The sequence below is a fragment of the Sus scrofa genome, chromosome 9 (genome assembly GCF_000003025.6).
Source record: "Sus scrofa isolate TJ Tabasco breed Duroc chromosome 9, Sscrofa11.1, whole genome shotgun sequence".
Classification (NCBI taxonomy): domain Eukaryota; kingdom Metazoa; phylum Chordata; class Mammalia; order Artiodactyla; family Suidae; genus Sus; species Sus scrofa.
Window position 1 is genome coordinate 82,580,922 of NC_010451.4, and position 17,915 is coordinate 82,598,836.

At 37.1% G+C, this 17,915-nt stretch overlaps 1 long non-coding RNA gene across 1 annotated transcript in view; it reads left to right on the forward strand.

Annotated features, from left to right (window-relative positions):
- LOC110255477 overlaps positions 1-17,915 on the forward strand; it is a 399,059-nt gene that overhangs the window by 209,971 nt on the left and 171,173 nt on the right. The gene's annotated exons all lie outside the window — the stretch shown is intronic.

Here is a 17,915-nt window from a genome sequence, read left to right on the forward strand (position 1 = left end):
CCCACTGAGCCACCAGGGAACTCCAAATATTAGCATATTTTAGATCTGCCAAACATTACTTCTTTTATTACATTTAAAGTAGATGCTTAATATATTTCCAAAGAGTAAAGTTCTATGGACTATGCATTATTACCAAATTCATGGAGAGTAAAGATCTATATTTGATCATTTTGTTTTGTCATTTTCTTTTACATGTTTAGCTCAGCTGAGCCAGATTGCAGTTCCTAGGAGTCTGAATCAAATGCAAGATGTAGACAGCTCTAAACCTCTTATCTCTTCCTAGTTGTCTATCAGTTCTATTCTAAATGTTTTCAATTTGTTGACCAAATCTTTCTCAGTGCTAACTTTTACTGTTTTTCTTTTTCTTTAATTCTCTGGGCTCCTCTTCATTCATTCTGCTGTTGAACATGGAATTTCTCTGATAACTTTTGGGCTTTAAATTGGCTTAATATGATTCTCTGGGGAGAAGCGACTTCCCATGATTTTAGCCATCTTGTGCTTACGGTATGCCTAAAATGACAATTATAGTTACAAGATCTCATCCTCTTTTAAAGTTTTCTTCTTCAGTCACTTCCAGTTCACCCCATTTACTCCTTTTGCTGCCTACATGAGTATGTTGGTCCTAAAATCATAATTTCCTCCCACTTACTGCTTCCTATTATTTTAAGTTATAATCTACTTACTAGTCATAAAAATTTATTTATTTTTATTACTCAATGACTTTATTACATTTATAGTTGTACAATGATCATCACAGCATTTCCATCCAAAACCCCCAATGCATCCCCCCACCCTGCAACTTGTCTCCTTTGGAAACCATAAGTTTTTCAAAGTCTGTGAGTCAGTATCTGTTCTGTAAAGAAGTTCATTGTTTCCTTTTTTTTCAGATTCCACATGTCAGTGAAAGCATTTGATGTTGGTATCTCATTGTATTACTGACTTCACTTAGCATGATAATTTCTAGGTCCATCCATGTTGCTAAAAATGCTGGTATTTCGTTCATTTTAATGGCTGAGTAATATTCCATTGTGTATATTTACCACTTCATCTTTATCCACTCCTCTGTCAATGGACATTTAGGTTGTTTCCATGTCTTGGCTGTTGTATAGAGTGCTGCAATGAACATTGGAGTACATGTGTCTTTTCAAGTCATGGTTTTCTTTGGATAGATGCCCAGGAGTGGCATTACTGATCCATAGCTGGATCAAAAGGTAATTCCATTTTTAGCTTTCTGAGGACTCTCTATACTGTTTTCCACAGTGGTTGCACCAGTTTACATCCCCAACAATAGTGCAGTAGGGTTCCTTTTTCTCCACACCCTTTCCAGCACTTATTGTTTGTAAACTTTTTGATGATGGCCATTCTGCCTGGTGTAAGGTGGTACCTCAGAGTGGTTTTCATTTGAATTTCTCTAATAATGAGTGATGTTGAACATCTTTTCATGTGTTTTTTGGCCATCTGTATGTCTTCTTTGGAGAATTGTCTGTTTAGATCATCTGCCCATTTTTTGCTGGGGTTATTTGTTTTTTCGGTATCAAGTGGTAGCAGGTGTTTATAAATTTTGGAATTAATCCCATGCCAGTTGATTCATTTGCAAAGATTTTCTCCCATTCTGAGGGTTGTCTTTCTGTTTTGTTAAGGGTTTCCTTTGCTGTGCAGAAACTTTTAAGTTTAATTAAGTCCCATTTGTTTATTTTTGTTTTTATTGTATTTACTTTAGGAGGTGGATCTGAGAAGATGTTGCTGTCATTTATGTCAGAGAGTGTTTGGCCTCTGTTTTCCTCTAAGAGTTTTATAGTGTCTGGTCTTATATCTAGGTCTTTAATCCATTTGGAGTTTATTTTTGTGTATGGTGTTAGGGAGTGTTCTAATTTCATTCTTTTCCATGTGGCTTTCCAGTTTTCCCAGCACCACTTACTGAACAAGCTGTCTTTTCTCCATTGTATATTCTTGCCTCCTTTGTCATAGATTAGTTGGCTGTAGGTGCATGGGCTTAATTTTGGGCTTTCTATCCTGTTCCACTGATCTGTATTTCTGTCTTTGTGCCAGTACCATGCGGTTTTGATGATTGTTGCTTTGTAGTATAGTCTGAAGTCCGGGAGCCTGATACCTCCAGCTCCATTTTTCTTTTCCAGGATGTCTTTGGTTATTCTGGGTCTTTTGTGTTTCCAAACAAACTTTAAAATATTTATTTGAGTTCTGTGAAAAATGTCCTTGGTAATTTGATAGGGATTGCATTGAATCTGTAGATTGCCTTAGGTAGTATAGTCATTTTGATAATATTAACTCTTCCAATCCATGAGCATGGTATGTCTTCCCATCTCTGTGTCATCTTTGATTTCTTTCATCAGTGTCTTATAGTTTTCAGAGTACAGGTCTTTTGTCTCTTTAGGTAGGTTTACTTCTAGGTATTTTCTTCTTTTGGATGTGATGGTAAACAGGATTGCTTCTCTAATTTCTCTTTCTGATCTTTCATTGTTAGAAATGCAGTTGATTTCTGTGTATTGATTTTGTATCCTGCAACTTTGCCAAATTCATTGATGAGCTGTAACGGTTTTCTGGTAGAGTCTTTTGGATTCTCTAGATATCATGTCAGTTGCACACAGTTATAGTTACTTCTTCCTTTCCAATTTGGATTCCTTTTATTTCTTTTTCTTCTCTGATTGCTATGGCTAGGACTTCCAAAACTATACTGAATAGTAGTGGTGAGAGCGGATATCATCATCTTGTTCCTGATCTCAGTGGAAATTCTTCATCTTTTCACCATTGAGAGTGATGTTAGTTCTGGGTTTGTCATATATGTCCTTTATTTTGTTGAAGTAGGTTCCATCTATGCCCATTTTCTGAAGGGTTTTTATCAGAAATGGGTGTTGGATTTTGTCAAAGGCTTTTTCTGCATCTATTGAGAGGGTCATTTGGATTTTATTCTTCAGTTTGTTAATGTGGTGTATCACACTGATTGATTTGCAGATAGTGAAGAATCCTTGCATCCCTGGGATAAACCCCATTTGATCATGATGTTCAATCCTTTGAATGTATTGTTGGATTCCGTTTGCTAGTCTTTTGTTGAGGATTTTTGCATCGATGTTCATCAGTAAAATTGGCCTGTAATTTTCTTTTTTGTGGTATCTTTTTCTGGTTTCAGTGCCAGGGTGGTGGTGGCCTCATAGAATGAGTTTGGGAATGTCCCTTCCTCTGCAATTTTTTGGAATAGTTTCAGAAGGATAGTTGTTAGCTCTTCTCTAATTGTTTGATAGAATTCACCTGTGAAGCCATCTGGTCCTGGACTTTTGTTTGTTGGAAGTTTTTTAATCACAATTTGAATTTCAGTACTTGTGATTGGTCCATTCATATTTTCTATTTCATCTTGATTTAGTCTTGGAAGATGCCAGAGTCCAGTTCCAGCGGCCAGGGAACCCCGTTAGGGAGGGACGGCGTCAGCAATTGTACATGGAGACAGCCTCTTTGTCCCTTCTCTCAGGGCGCTGAACTGCTCAAACACTATTGGCATAGATGGTTGTTATATAGACAGTTTCTAACTCCAGATAACATCATAGTGTTAAAAGTATATTGGTTAATTTTTACATTTTGTTTTCCAATCACATGGTATAGTAGCCTTACATCATGTTTTTAAAATCTTTAACTTATCTAAATTTAGCGAATACAATTCAAGGGCAAACAGGCACAAACACATCATGTGAGAAAGAGGAGACTCAGCACAAACCATCTCATGGCCAGCCAATTTCCTACAGGCTGAAGAGGCTACAGACACAACAAATTTTACCTTCAGACCAGTGCCTATCTTCAAAGCATTTATGGCAGGGAGACAGTGTGAGAAAATATAAATCAACTTAACTAGCTACCGCTTAGAAGCTTCTAAAATCAAGGACAAAACTCACAGCTAGGTTTCTTTTGATCATGAATAATATATGTTTAACTTCTATAAACTTCATTAAAATCCTAACTCTAAAGTTTACTATATAACTAGTTAGTAGATAAACACTATGTTTTTAATTAAGTTGGATTTGAATAGGGGAAAGTCCTTCAGGATGAAATTCTTATTATATTATTGTTTTAATTTTGTTAAACCACAAATCACCACAGATAAATAAGAATGTGAAATAAGGATAATAAGCAAATAATCAGGAAAGACTGAGGAAGAACTGAAAAACAAGTGAATAACAGAAAAAGCTAAGTCATCCATGGAACAATCCCCGCTCAGCAACACAAAATGGAAATTGTTTCCTGGAAAACCCAGTTCCCCACCAAAGTAGCGGGCAAGCCCTTATTGTCTTTTAGGGCCTGTCCTTGGAATTGCACCGTACAGGCAGGTATACCCTTGTTTAGGAACCTGCCCTTGGAATTGCACCATTCAGAAAGGCCCCTTTTCCTGATTAGGAGCCTGCCCTCGGAGTTGCACCGTTCAGGCAAGCTCTCTTCCTCGGCTCCTTGTATCTTTTTGGCTCCCTGCAGGAAGATGGTACTTTTCAGAGAATTTGTCCATTTCTTCTAGGTTTTCCATTTTATTGGTGGATAGTTCCATATAGTAGTCTCTTATGATCCTTTGTATTTCTGTGATGTCTGTTGTTACCTCTCCTTTTTCATTTCTAATTTTATTGATTAGAGTCCTCTCTCTTTTTTTCTTGATAAGTCTGGCTAAGTGTTTATCAATTTTGTTGATCTTTTCAAAGAAGCAGCTTTTTGTTTCATTGATCTTTTCTATGGTTTTCTGTTTCTATTTCATTGATTTCTGCTCTTATCTTTATGATTTCTTCCCTTCTACTAGCTTTAGGTCTTGTCTGTTCTCTGCCTAGCTGCTTTAGAATAAAGTTAGATTGTTTATTTGAGCTTTTTCTTGTTTCCTATGGGAGGCTTGTATTGCTATAACCTTTCCTCTTAGAACAGCTTTTGCTCTATCCCAAAGGTTTTGGAATGTTTTATCTTCATTGTCATTTGCTTCTAGGTATTTTTTGATTTCCTCTTTGATTTCTTCAGTGATCCATTGGTTGTTTAGTATCATGTTGTTGAGTCTCCATGTGTTTGTGTTTTTTGCAGATTTTTTTCTTGTTGTTGATTTATAGTCGTATAGCATTGTGGTCGGAAAAGATGCTTGATATGATTTCAATTTTCTTGAAGTTACTGACGTTGGATTTGTAGCCCAAATCTGATCAGTCTTAGAGAATGTTCCATGTACACTTGAGAAGAATGTGTATTCTGTTGCTTTTGGATGGAATGTCCTATAAATATCTATGAAGTCCATCTGGTCTAATGCTTCATTCAGGGCCTGTGTTTCCTTATTGATTTTCTGTCTGGATGATCTGTCCATTGCTGTAAGTGGGGTGGTAACGTCCCCCACTATGATTGTGTTATTGTTGATTTGTCCTTTTAAGGTTGTCAGCAGTTGCCTATATATTGTGGTGAACCTATATTGGGTGTGTAGATATTTAAAATTGTTATATCTTCTTCTTGGATTGATCCTTTGATCATTATGTAGTGTCCTTCCTTGTCTCTTAAAATATTCTTCATTTTAAACTCTATTTTGTCTGATATGAGTATTGCTACTCCTGCTTTCTTTTGATTCCCATTTGCATGGAATATTTTCTTCCATCCTCTCACTTTCAATTCGTAAGTGTCCCTAGAAGTGGAGTGGGTCTCTTGAAGACAGCATATATATGGGACTTGTTTTTGAATCCAGTCAGCCAGTCTATGTCTTTTGGTTGGGGCATCCAGTCCATTAACATTTAAGGTAATTATTGATATGTAAGTTCGTATTGCCATTTTATTAATTGCTTAGGATTTGTTTTTGTTGCTCTTTTTTCTCCCCTTGTTCCCTGCTCTTGTGGTTTGATGACTATCTTTAGTGTTGTATTTGAATTGATTTTTCTTATTTGTTTGTATATCAATTGTAGATTTTTGGTTTGCAGTTACTCTGAAGTTTTGATATAGGCATCTATACATATACAAGATTGTTTTAAGTTGTTGGTCTCTTAATTGCAAGTGCATCTCCAGTGTCCTGCATTTGTACCCTCCTCATGATTTCTGATTTTGGTGGCATAATTGTGCATGGATGATTTCGTATCTTTACTGTATATATATCTTTAACTGGTGAGACTTGTCATTTGTGGTATTTTTGTTTCTGGTTGCAGCCTTTTCTTTTCTGCCGAGAGAAGTTCCTTTAGTATTTGTTGTAAAGCTGGTTTAGCGTTGCTGAATTCTCTTAGCTTTTGCTTATTTTTCCTTCAAATCTGAATGAGAGGCTTGCTGGGTAAAGTAGTCTTTGTTGGAGGTTTTTTCCTTTTATCAGGGTAAGCATGTCATGCCACTCCCTTCTGGCCTGCAGAATTTCTTCTGAAAAATCTGCCAATAATCTTATCAGGGTTCTCTTGTATATGATTTGTTTCTTTTCCCTAGCTGTTTCAAGATTTTCTCTTTGTCTTTAATTTTTTTTTTGGTCAGTTTGATTAATATTTGTCACTGGGTGTTCCTCCTTGGGTTTATTTTATATGGTACTCGTTGCACTTCCTGGATTTGAGTGAGTAGTTCCTTTCCCATATTAGGGAAGTTTATGGCTATAATCTCTTTGAATATTTTTTCTGTCCATTTCTCTCTCTCTTCTCCTTCTGGCACCCCTATAATATGTATGTTGGTGTGTTTAATATTGTCCCAGTTCTCTGAGACTCTCTTCATTTGTTTTCAATCTCTTTTCTGTTCCACATCCATGATTTCCACTAATCTGTCCTCCATCTTGCTTATTTGTTCTTCTGCCTCCTGTATCCTGCTGTTAGCTGCTTCTAGTGAATTTTTTATTTCAGTTATTATATTTTGTATCTCTTCTTGCTTAAGTTTTATATCTTGTATCTCTTTGCTCAGTGTTTCCTGTAAATTACCTCTCTTTGCCTCCAGTTTATTTCCAGTTTATTTCCTGCATCATCTTCAGCATGGACAGTCTAAAGTCTTTTTTCTAGAGGCTGAGATTCTTCTGATCATTTAGCTGTTTTTCTGGGTTTTTTTCTTTCTCCCTTATCTGAGTTATAGTTCTCTGTCTTTTCATTTTTATAGGTTTTTGGTGTGGTGTCCTTTTTACAGACAATAGAATTGTGGCCTTTCTTCTGGTGTCTGCCCCCCTTGTGGCTGAAGTTGGTATGGGGGCTTAGTGTAGGCTTCTTGATGTGAGGGACTAATGCCTGCCCACTGGTAGGTGGAGCTGATTCCTATCCCTCTGGTGGGTGGGGCTTTGTCTCTGGGTGAGATTAAAGGTGGCTGTGTGCCTGGGGGGGGGGGGGGTTTAGCCAGTCTTTTTACTGATGGACGAGGCTGTGATCCCACATGGATTGTTGTTTGGACTGGGACTTCTTAGCACTGATGGGTGGGGCCAGATTTTCCCAAAATGGCCACCTCCATAGAAATGCAGGCTGATGACTATTCCCAAGAGCTTTGCTTTCAATGCCTTTCCCCCACAACAAGCCACACTCACCCCCTGTTTTCCCAGGAGATCCTCCAAGAACTGCAGTCAGGTCTGGTCCAGATTCCTATGGAGTCTTTGCTTTTCCCTGACACCCAGTACGCATGAAAGTCTGTGTGTGCCTTTTAAGAATGGGGTCTCTGTTTCCCCCAATCCCATGGAGCTCCTGCACACAAGCCCCACTGGCCTTCAATGCCAGATGCTCCAGGGGCTCTTTCTCCCAGTGCCAGATCCCCAGATATGGGAACTTGACGTGGGGCTCAGAACTCTCACTCCTGTAGGTGAGTCTCTGTGATATGGTTACTTTGCAGTCTGTGGGGCTTATCACCCAGGAGGTATGGGGTTGCTTATATCATGTAATGTTGTCTCCTACCTCTTGATGTAGCCTCCTCTTTGTCTTCTGGAGTAGGATATCTTTTCGAAAGTTTCAAGTCCGTTTGGTTGAAGGTTGCTCAGCATTTGGTTGTAATTTTGTTGTTTTTAGGAGAGAAGTTGAGCTCCAGTCCTTCTGTTCTGCCATCTTAATCTTGTCTTACTTTGACCTTCTAATTCTCACTAATCATAAAAATTAATCTTATTCTTGACCCTTTCTAGCCTTTCCACTGCTGTCTGTTTATTTATATAGCATCTTTCTTTATGCAGGGTGTCTGAGGATTCAAATTTAACTGCTTGAAGAATGAGAATAATATACATTTTTTAGTCATTTTTCATGTTTACTGAAATAGAGGTCTGCCAGTCATGGAGGGTCAATAAGTATGGTATCTATCATTCATTAGTAAGATTGGGTTTTCATTGATAAAATTTGATTTTGGCTTCAGGGAATACTTGCAGGTTTATAATTTTACAAAAACATAGGAATTCTAATTTCTAAGAGAAATTATATATCTTCCTGGTATATATTATTTTTAGGGCAGCACCCACAGCATATGGAGGTTCCCAGCCTAGGGTTGAATCAGAACTTTAGCCACCAGCCTACATCACAGCCACAGAAATGCAAGATCAAAGCCATGTTTGTGACATACACCACATGTCACTCATGGCAACACTGGCAACATTCATGGCAACATTCATGGCAACACTGGATCCTTAACCCACTGAGTGAGGCCAGAGATCGAACCTGTGTCCTAATGGATACTAGTCAGATTCGTTTCTGCTGAGCCACAATGGGAACTCCCTCTTCCTGATGTGTTATTAAGCTGAATTATTGATTGAAAATTCTTATAGGCTAGAGATGCAGTAATTTCAACAGCAGTTCAAACGGATGTATGTAGAAAGTAAATATCTAGAGTAAAATCTGAGAAGGAAGCATCTATTATGAATTAAACAGTTAGGTATATTCCCATGTGCCATATATTATTTTATTTCAAAGAAATGTGTTTGGATTGAGTGTCAATTTTTACAAAGAGAAGAATATGTGTATAAAATATCCCTTTTATTTTGAAAAGGAGAGAAAGAAAGAGGGAGAGGTAGGAGAGAGGATACAAATAGCAAGCAAATTAAGCCATTGACTTTGTGTTTGGCAAAATGTGTTGCTAGATTTTCCCTTAAAATAAAGTGTTGCCATCACAGGTATGCTATATTTTCTGCCATACCTTTAAATATTTGTAATGAATCTATGTCTGATAAGGTTTCTGAGAAATTAATTTATAGGCTATATTATAATTTTTATTATATACAAAATTTATCCTTTTAATAAACATTTAAAAAATCCCATCTTTGAACTCAGGTAAAAACTCAAATAGATATATAACAAGGTACTCTCCTGAAAGCCTATTATTGTGAAATAGTTTATTTAGAGAACTTACTTTCAGTTTAAAGCAATTAATTATATTAATAAAATGAGATTTAAATATTTAAATGCAATCTGTGCTATTTGAATTTGTATATATATACCATGACTACAGGAGGCATTATTACTCAAAATTAATAATTTTTTTGTTGTTAAATATTGAATACTTTGGGAGGTGAAATAATGAGGAAAAACATTTCATTTTATTTCCTCAATACATAGAAACTAGAGCAAACATTTTTCTTAATATCTAGGAAAAAATTACACTAATTATCTCTTTCCCAATTCTCATTTGTCTCCTGACTGGGTAATACATGAAGAATTCTGTCTCACAACCTGGGAGAAATAGGGGAAAATATTTTCCATCAAATGTATGTTTGAAATCCTTTAACAAGTTACTGCTTAACAAGTATTAACCATCTCTTTAGAGCTCTGCAACACAAAATATAGTTGTATCTTTAGAACTGTATTTATTTAACATAATTTATTTATTTATTTTGCTTTTTAGGGCTGCACCTGCAGCATGTAGAAGTTCCCAGGCTAGGGGTCGAACTGGAGCTACACTTGCTGGCCTATGCCACAGCAATGTAGGATCTGAGCCACGTCAGTGAGCTACAGCTCAGCTCATAGCAAGGCTGGATCCTTAACCCACTGAGCAAGGCCAATGATCTAACCTGCCTCCTCATGGATCGTAGTCGGTTTTGTTAACCCCTGAGCCATAAATGGACTCCCTCTTTAGAACTTTATAACACATATAAGCTAATTAAATAACTACTTTTGAGTTAAAAAAAATGCCTCTGGAAAAAAAAATGCCTCTGGAAATACTACTAAAAGTGCGGTATGTATAATTATTTATAAACTTTTTATAGTGTGTCAAATTGCCTGTTTTATTTCCATAGAGGGTATTTTGGGTGATCCTTAAGAAAATTCCAACATGATATTAAAACATTTCTACATCTCTAATGAAATAGATTTTTTAAAATGATCAAGAGACCAATAAAAAAAAACAAGGCCATTGTTCTTTAAAGATGCCAGCTTCCACCAATGTGCTCTGCCTGATGCTCTTGCTCCATGTATACATGCAGGGGAATTAAATTAGGACCATATGCAAATCCTTTGCTTGAAGCACATTTTATATGCATGTCTCTATGGTCTATTTTGGGAAATAACTTTCTTTTTGTTTCCCTAATAAGGTAAAAGAAAAGGCTTCGTGAGAGTGAAGTCTAGGAACTTTGCCTCTTGTATTAGGGTAATGCAATCCAAGGCATGAGGAGTTCATTTTAAAAGGGACACTCATCTCTTTGATGCATGGGGAGTCTGAGTTGTCCTGCGTGATGTTTTCAGTGATGAACTTGAAAAACACTCTATTATTGTCTGCCTAAAGCCTGGAGAGGCACATGTCCAGCTCTAGGGACCAGGATTTTTGAAAGATTGAATTACAGCAGAGAACATAATGGCTAAATATAATCTGGACATTTGCTTATATAAGAAATAGTCTCTGGTGAAACCCTTTATCTATCTCTCTATATATCCCTTTTCTGTTTCTCTTTCTCTTGTATGTACACACACTTTTTTTTTTTTTCTCTTTTTGGTCTCATACATACAGACACTTTTTTTTTGGTCTAGAGATTTCCATTACAAAGCAATTAAATAATCAAGGTACGGTCTAACCCAGGGTAAAGCATGCATAATTTTGGGAGATCCTAAAGCAGAAGTATAGCAAGTGAGCTTGTGGATTCTTTTACTCAGCATTCTAAAAAAATGCATACTGGAAAAACATTTTTGCCTTTTGGTGAAAATGTTTATGTTAATAAAATAAAACCAAGTGTTGGTGAATTAACCATTTGTTATTGCAACAAAACATTTCAGTGTGATCTTTGTTATACTTTTATAGTGAACTGTAGTCCCCTTCACTCCTTTTTTTTTCATTGCACTTTTCTGTAGGATATTCCAGATACCAGACAGAATGGATCCCACTAGTATGTATGTCAGCTAAACTGTCAAGAAAAACCTGTTGAAACTAAACTCAAGTTGGGAGTTTTTCCATCTGAAGTCCATTATTTTTCATCTCATTTACTTTTAGTCATTTGCCAGCCCTTTGTTGATGAATAATTTCCAATACCATCCTGAGTCCTATATTTGGTAGACTCTGCACTGAACACTTAGGAGGAAGTGGGCATGGACATGGTCAGGGTGAGTTATTCCTGAATTTGGGAGTACAGTGCTAGCCTCTTGCTTACCAATTCAGATACTGGGGGTGTCTTGGTTTGGAGCTTGCAATTCTTTGGGTGTCTTTGTCTGCTGTGGTTTGGACTGTGAGTTGAAGGGGAAAGGAGATAGACATTCCTTTCCCAGCCAGGGCACATCATGTTAGTTTGATGCCTGGTAAAAAAAGGGAACCCTGTAGCTGATAGGCCATGAACAAGCATGCACTGAGTGGCAGTGGCAGTAACCAGGATCCCAGGGTGCCTGTGAAGGTCTGTGCTCTTCCAGCAAAAAGTAGAAAACACCATGACATTTGAGAGAAACTGCAAAAAAGAAAAAAAAGAAAAGGAAAAAAAAGAAATATTTTGTGTTTCAGTGCCTTTGATACTTTTGCTTGCTCTTTGAACAAGAAACCCTGCATTTTCATTTTGCTCTGGGAGCCACAAATTATGTAACCAGCCATGGACATGCTATCAAGTTTCAAGTATGGTTTTACTTTTAACACCTTTTGTCGTGTATTAGGAAATTAGAGTATGTGTGCAGATATACCCAAACCTTTAACACTGTCTCCCCCACCTCATTCGGTGAAGAGTATAAACAAGGAAGCTCGGAGCATGGAAAAGAAAGATGTAAGCAAGCTGAGAAAGAAGTGAGAAAGAGTGACAGGACGCAAAGTGAGGGGACGGCAGGTGCTGGGCTGCCATGGAGTTGACCTATTTAGCTAGCATTAGAGGGGCACAAGTAAGTGAGGTTGCAGAGCCAATGGCCAAGTCTCCAGTCACGTTCACAGTGGTATGTTATGGATAGTTTTTGTTTGTCTGAAGGCAGGTTGCCTTTCTCTACATAAATATACCTTGGAAATAAGTCCACCATAGGAAAAAAAAGAGTGAAGGTTGTGTGAGGGAGGCAGCTGGCATCAAGAGTAATTTGCAGAAATACAAGGAGTACTTAGGGAATAATATATAATAATGCTAGTGGAAGTCTGGGATTGGAAAAAATAATTTTTTGTTTTGGGCTGGTGACAGTTTTAAATTTTGTTAGGTCATCATTTCGGGCGGACCTTCACATCTGGTGTGGGATGTGTTACATTGATTAGCATGTAGCCTGTAGCATTATAAAATATCTTTCCTAAAACCGCGCGTGTGTGTGTGTGTGTGTGTAATAGCAGTTGGAATAGGTATCTTGAGAGGAAGGAATTGTCTTGGATTTATTATAATGTTGCATAACACAAATGTAAGGACATTGATTTAAAAATCTAATAAAAAAATGTATAGACTCAGGCATCTGAGGGTATTTTTTGTTCTTTAGAAGAGGAGACCAACCCCTGAGCTTCTTGGCTTTCTCCCTAACCTGCTTGCATGCTGATCATGTCTTTCTCCATCTCTTTGTCATATGAGAGACTTGAGTAAGGATATTTTTCTTTAAGCATAAAAAAATTTGCACATATATATATATATAAAACAATTTATATATCCGTACCTAGTTAGAATTTGGAATATTTTAGGATTTTAAGATCCTACTGATAAACCTTCAAAAATATTTGTTGAATTTAAATTAATATGCAGAAAATTCCATGCTCTTAACTCCAAGTAACATGGGAGAATTCAAATTAGATAAATTACTGATAAAGGAGACAACAATTTTTATTTTGTTTTTAGTGGGTTTTTTATTTTGGCTTTTTTTTTTTTTGGGCCACATCCATGGCATATGGAGGTCCCCAGGCTATGGATCAACTCAGAGCTGTAGTGGCCAGCCTACACCACAGCCAAAGCAATGCAGGATCGGAGCCATGTCTGTGACCTGCACCACAGCTCATGGCAGCACTGGATCCTTAATTCACTGAGCAAGGACAGAGATGAAATCTGCATTCTCATAAAGGCTAGTCAGATTCATTTCTACTGAGCTATGACGGGAACTCCTAGAAGACCACAATTTTTTAAAAATGTAAATTTTATACATTTGTCATTTAATGCACTAATGCAAAAAGAAATGTGTGTGCCTTATTTTAGCTAAAATAAAATGTGACCTCTATGGATAGATAGATAGATGATAGATATTTTAAAGTTTAGCCTACATTGAAAGCTACATTAAAAAAAAAATCAGTGTATGTTTTTGCCAAGACCGATATTTTGTACTGTTGGATTAGGTACCTCCAGTTCCTAGATATTTCTTACCCCTGTATTTAGGCTTACAATACTTCTTAGTAGGAAAATAAGAACAACTTTCATTCCATGATTTTTTTTTTTTTTTTTTTAGTTTCAGCAAAGGGTACTGGTAAAATACACATCGCTTAAATTCATGTTCTCAGTACAGAATTTACAGAATTTGATAGGGGAAGCACGAAGGATCTGGACAGATAAAATTTTGACCCTAAAAGGAAGAAAGCGTAGTGAAAGAGACAGTAAAGGCAACTGAAGAGAAACTGCTTATTTCATAATTTTCCCTTGACTCCTAAATTCAGAAAGTCAGGTGACAAGTCTTTAATGAAATATTCATTCTTTTCCTTCTGAGACAAAATATTATAATCCACCAGGGGCCCTCTTAATCACTACCTGATATACTTTATGAAGCAAACCCTCTAATCTCTTTCCAAAGGAATAGAAGAAATAAAATAACCCACCAAGTCCACTTGGAGATTAGTGGCCTTTTACTTTTTAATTAAAAATGTCTTGTGGAGTGAGATTTTATGAACCTCCTTCTCAATTAAAATGTTCAAATATTACTTGATTAGGTAATGAATGACTTTAATATCCCACAAAGCACTCATACATTCAGTTCCATGGGCTGCTTATGAACTTCTGACTTGGTGGTTTAATAACAGGAGTCCCAGAACAAGTCTTAGAGTGATTCATGTCCCTGAGGAGGTATAAAAAACAAAGTTAATTCAATGGAAGTTAGGGACCTATTGTTCTTACTCTGTGGATCTAGGGTTCTCAGCTGTGTCTGTTAACATGCTTCAGCAAGTCAGTAAACACCTTGGAAGTGTGCAATATTTGGGGCGCATCCACATGTGCTTTGGGAGGCTGCATAGATTTCATCAGCCACTTACAGGGATTCATAATTAAAACTGCCAGATCTACTGCAGCAGGGTTTCTCAATCTAGTACTATTGACATACCGAGCCAGGTGTTTTTTTTCCTTGATGAGTGCTGACCTGGGCATTATAAGATGGTAGGAGGTTTAGCTGGGTCCTGGCCTTTAAACATTAGGTGCTGATAGCAACTTTTCCTTTTCTCACCAGTTTTTGACAATCAAAAATATCTCCAGACATGGCCAAATGTCCCCACAGGGACAAAAATCGTCCCAGGTTAAGAACCATGACTCTACAGTGCAGAGAGTATATAGAGGGTTTTTTGGTTTGGTTGTTTTTAATTAACCTTTAAAATTGTATTTAACTCTTCCCATATTGAGTGACAGGTCTAATTCTGGCAGGCAGCTATATTAATCTCTAACGTAAGCATAGTTAAAAAGCATCCTGCTAACATGTGTAAAGCAACTGCATAATGTTACAGAGCACAATAGTAAATGTGTATTGGAAACTATAAAAATGTTAATGAATCTTCATTAAAATACACTGAAAAAAAATTTTAAAAAAACATTCTTTTCTTGTTTTCTGCCTTAGAATAGAAGGCAGACACAATTACTATAACATACTCAGCTGAACCTTAGATTATGAACCACTCAATTTTTAGACAAAACACTGGAATTTTGGTCTTAGTGTCACAAATTTTAGGTATATGCCCTTGAGAATGTCTGGCTGGACCTTAAAGTCCTCATCTTTTCAGATTATTAGTATCAACTAAACTTATTGTCATAGTGTTTGAACATCAAATATGATTGTAGATGTAAACATGTTTTGTACACTGTAGACTGATGCTGAAATATAAGGTGCCATCATTAAAAAGCTGTAGAGAGTGGCAAAAAAGATGAATTGTGTTCTTCAATCATCATCAGTGGAGGAAACTCCAGAGGAGAGTGTATTCACTTCCCAATGTGCTCAAAATGCTCTATTTACTGCCAAGGATATGCATTTTATTTCACCCTTTTAAATTTAACTTTTATGTGTGTTTTACATTATTAAAATATATCAATGCAGTATCACAAATATATATTTTATAAATGAGATACATCACATTATTGGTCGTGTATGTTCAAGTCTATTTTAATAACAGAGCTTTGAGTGGAAAGATTTAAAACCTCTATTCTGGTAAACAGTGCTCTGGAGGACAGTATGGGTTGTGTGCCTTTTGGGGAGCACTTTTTTCTTGATATGACTACAAATTATTGTATGAGATATTAAGAGCTTAAAGTAGAGGTTCTCAGGCTGGCTGATCATCAAGATAACTGCACAAGTTTCTTTAGAATTTGGCTAAATACAGTCACAGATTTGCTGAATCAGAGTTTCTGGGATTGAAACACAGCGTTCATGAATGATTCTGACATACAAACCTGCTGAGAAATGATGTAAAACTTTTGCAGTTAATAAAGGAACTACTAATGAATGTCTTTACAAGTTTAGCAAAAACAGGCAAGGGTGTATAAGAATTCCAGGGCAGAGGAAGGGGAAGAAGGAAGGAAAGTGGAAACAGAATCTTAAATTTCTGGAGCTCCTGTCATAGCTCAGCCGAAACGAACCTGACTAGCATCCATGAGGACTCAGATTCAACCCTGGCCTGGCTCAGTGTGTTAAGGATACAGCATTGCCATGAGCTGTGGTGTAGATCGCAGACTGACTCAGATCTGGCGTTGCTGTGGCTGTGGTACAGGCCAGCAGCTATAGCTCTGATTTGATCCCTAGTCTGGGCCACCAGGTGCGGCCCTAAAAAAAAAAAAATAAATAAATAAATCTTAATTGTGAGAGTTTTTCAGGACAAACCATGACTTAGGTGTTTCTTTTTATATAGAACTTTAACCTCTGTGATGTAAAATTAGTGTGTTATTAACATTAATGTGTTATTTTTTGCACCTGTGCCGTTGGTTTCCAAATATTGGAGAATGTGAAAATGCTATAAGTTACAGTTTCTATCTCATTATTCTTTGTAGTGTTTTATCTTTACTGAGAAGAACTATTTTCTAGGTACTACACAGGTTTTATGGTGTGTCACATTTCCTGTGGCATAAAAATCAATGTTTAATGAAAGGAAAATAGACTGCTATGCCTGGAGACCCACAGGAAACAGGCTCTTCTTCCGTATTTGCTAAGAACTGATTAAAAACTTCTCTTGAAAAACTCTCTTCTTTCAATCTCTTCATCTTATTTATAAAATAGACATCATATGTTCTTGGGAGCTCACAAAACTTAGATAATTTTATGGATATGAAATCTGCCACCACGTGGCCTCCTGCCCTGGGTAGAAGCGAACAGTGTTGCCTTTGATACAACACCCAGACCATTTGTTAATAAAGGATAAAAGACTTTCTAGGTGATGGCAGTTCAATGGCAAAATTTTCGTATATCTGGCAGAGTCACTAAAATGCTGAGGGTCAGTGGCTTCCTATATACCTGCATTATTTTACAGATGACAACATTTGGTCTTATGTGTTTAAGAATATTGTGTTTTATCTGTTGAAATAAGGGAAATAAAGGAGGAAGATAGGTGCAGGAGTTATAGAACCAAGTAGCTGGTGAGTGTGTTGACAGTGATAAGTAAGAAGGGTTGGAAGAGGTCATAGGTTGAATTGTTAGAGTCACCCTCTGTATTTGTCAAAGTTCTGCAGGGAAACAGTCTTAGTGAAATATCACCACAGAGAGGGGGAGAGAGAGAGAGAGGAAGAGAGGGAGATTTGTTATAAGGAACTGGCTCTTAATTTTCGAGGCCAAGTCCCATGATCTGATGTCTGCAAACTGGAGACTAGAAAAGCTGATAGTATAAGTTCCAGTCTGAATCTGAAGTTCTTAGAATCAGGAATACTGATGGTATAGCCCAAGGGCAGGAAAATAAAACTCATGCCTTTAGATCAAGCACTAAGACAGAGAAAAAGAATTCAACTTTCTTCCACCATTTTGTTTTCTTTGGGCCCTCAAAGGATTGGATTGGAACGCCCCTCCTACTGGGGAGGGCAGTCTGCTTCACTCAGTTCACCAATGCAAATGCTAATCCCTTCTGTAAAGACTCTTCCTCACTGAGCACACTTAGAAATAATGTTTAACCAAATATTGGCACATCCCATGGCCTAGTCAAGTTGAAACAGAAAATTAACCATCACACCTCCTCAAATTAGTATAGTGGAGTTCTCACCCCCAGTGTCTAGAAAGAACCCTTATTTCCAAATAGGATTGTTGCAGTTGTATTAAGATGAGGTCATACCAGAGTAGGGTAGGGTCCTAATCTGATATGACTGCTGTCCTCATTAAAAAAGGAAAAATTAGACACAAATGTTGGGAGAACACGGTGAGAAGATGAAGGCAGAGATCAGGGTGATGCAGAAGCCAAGGAATGCCAAAGATTGCCAGCCAACC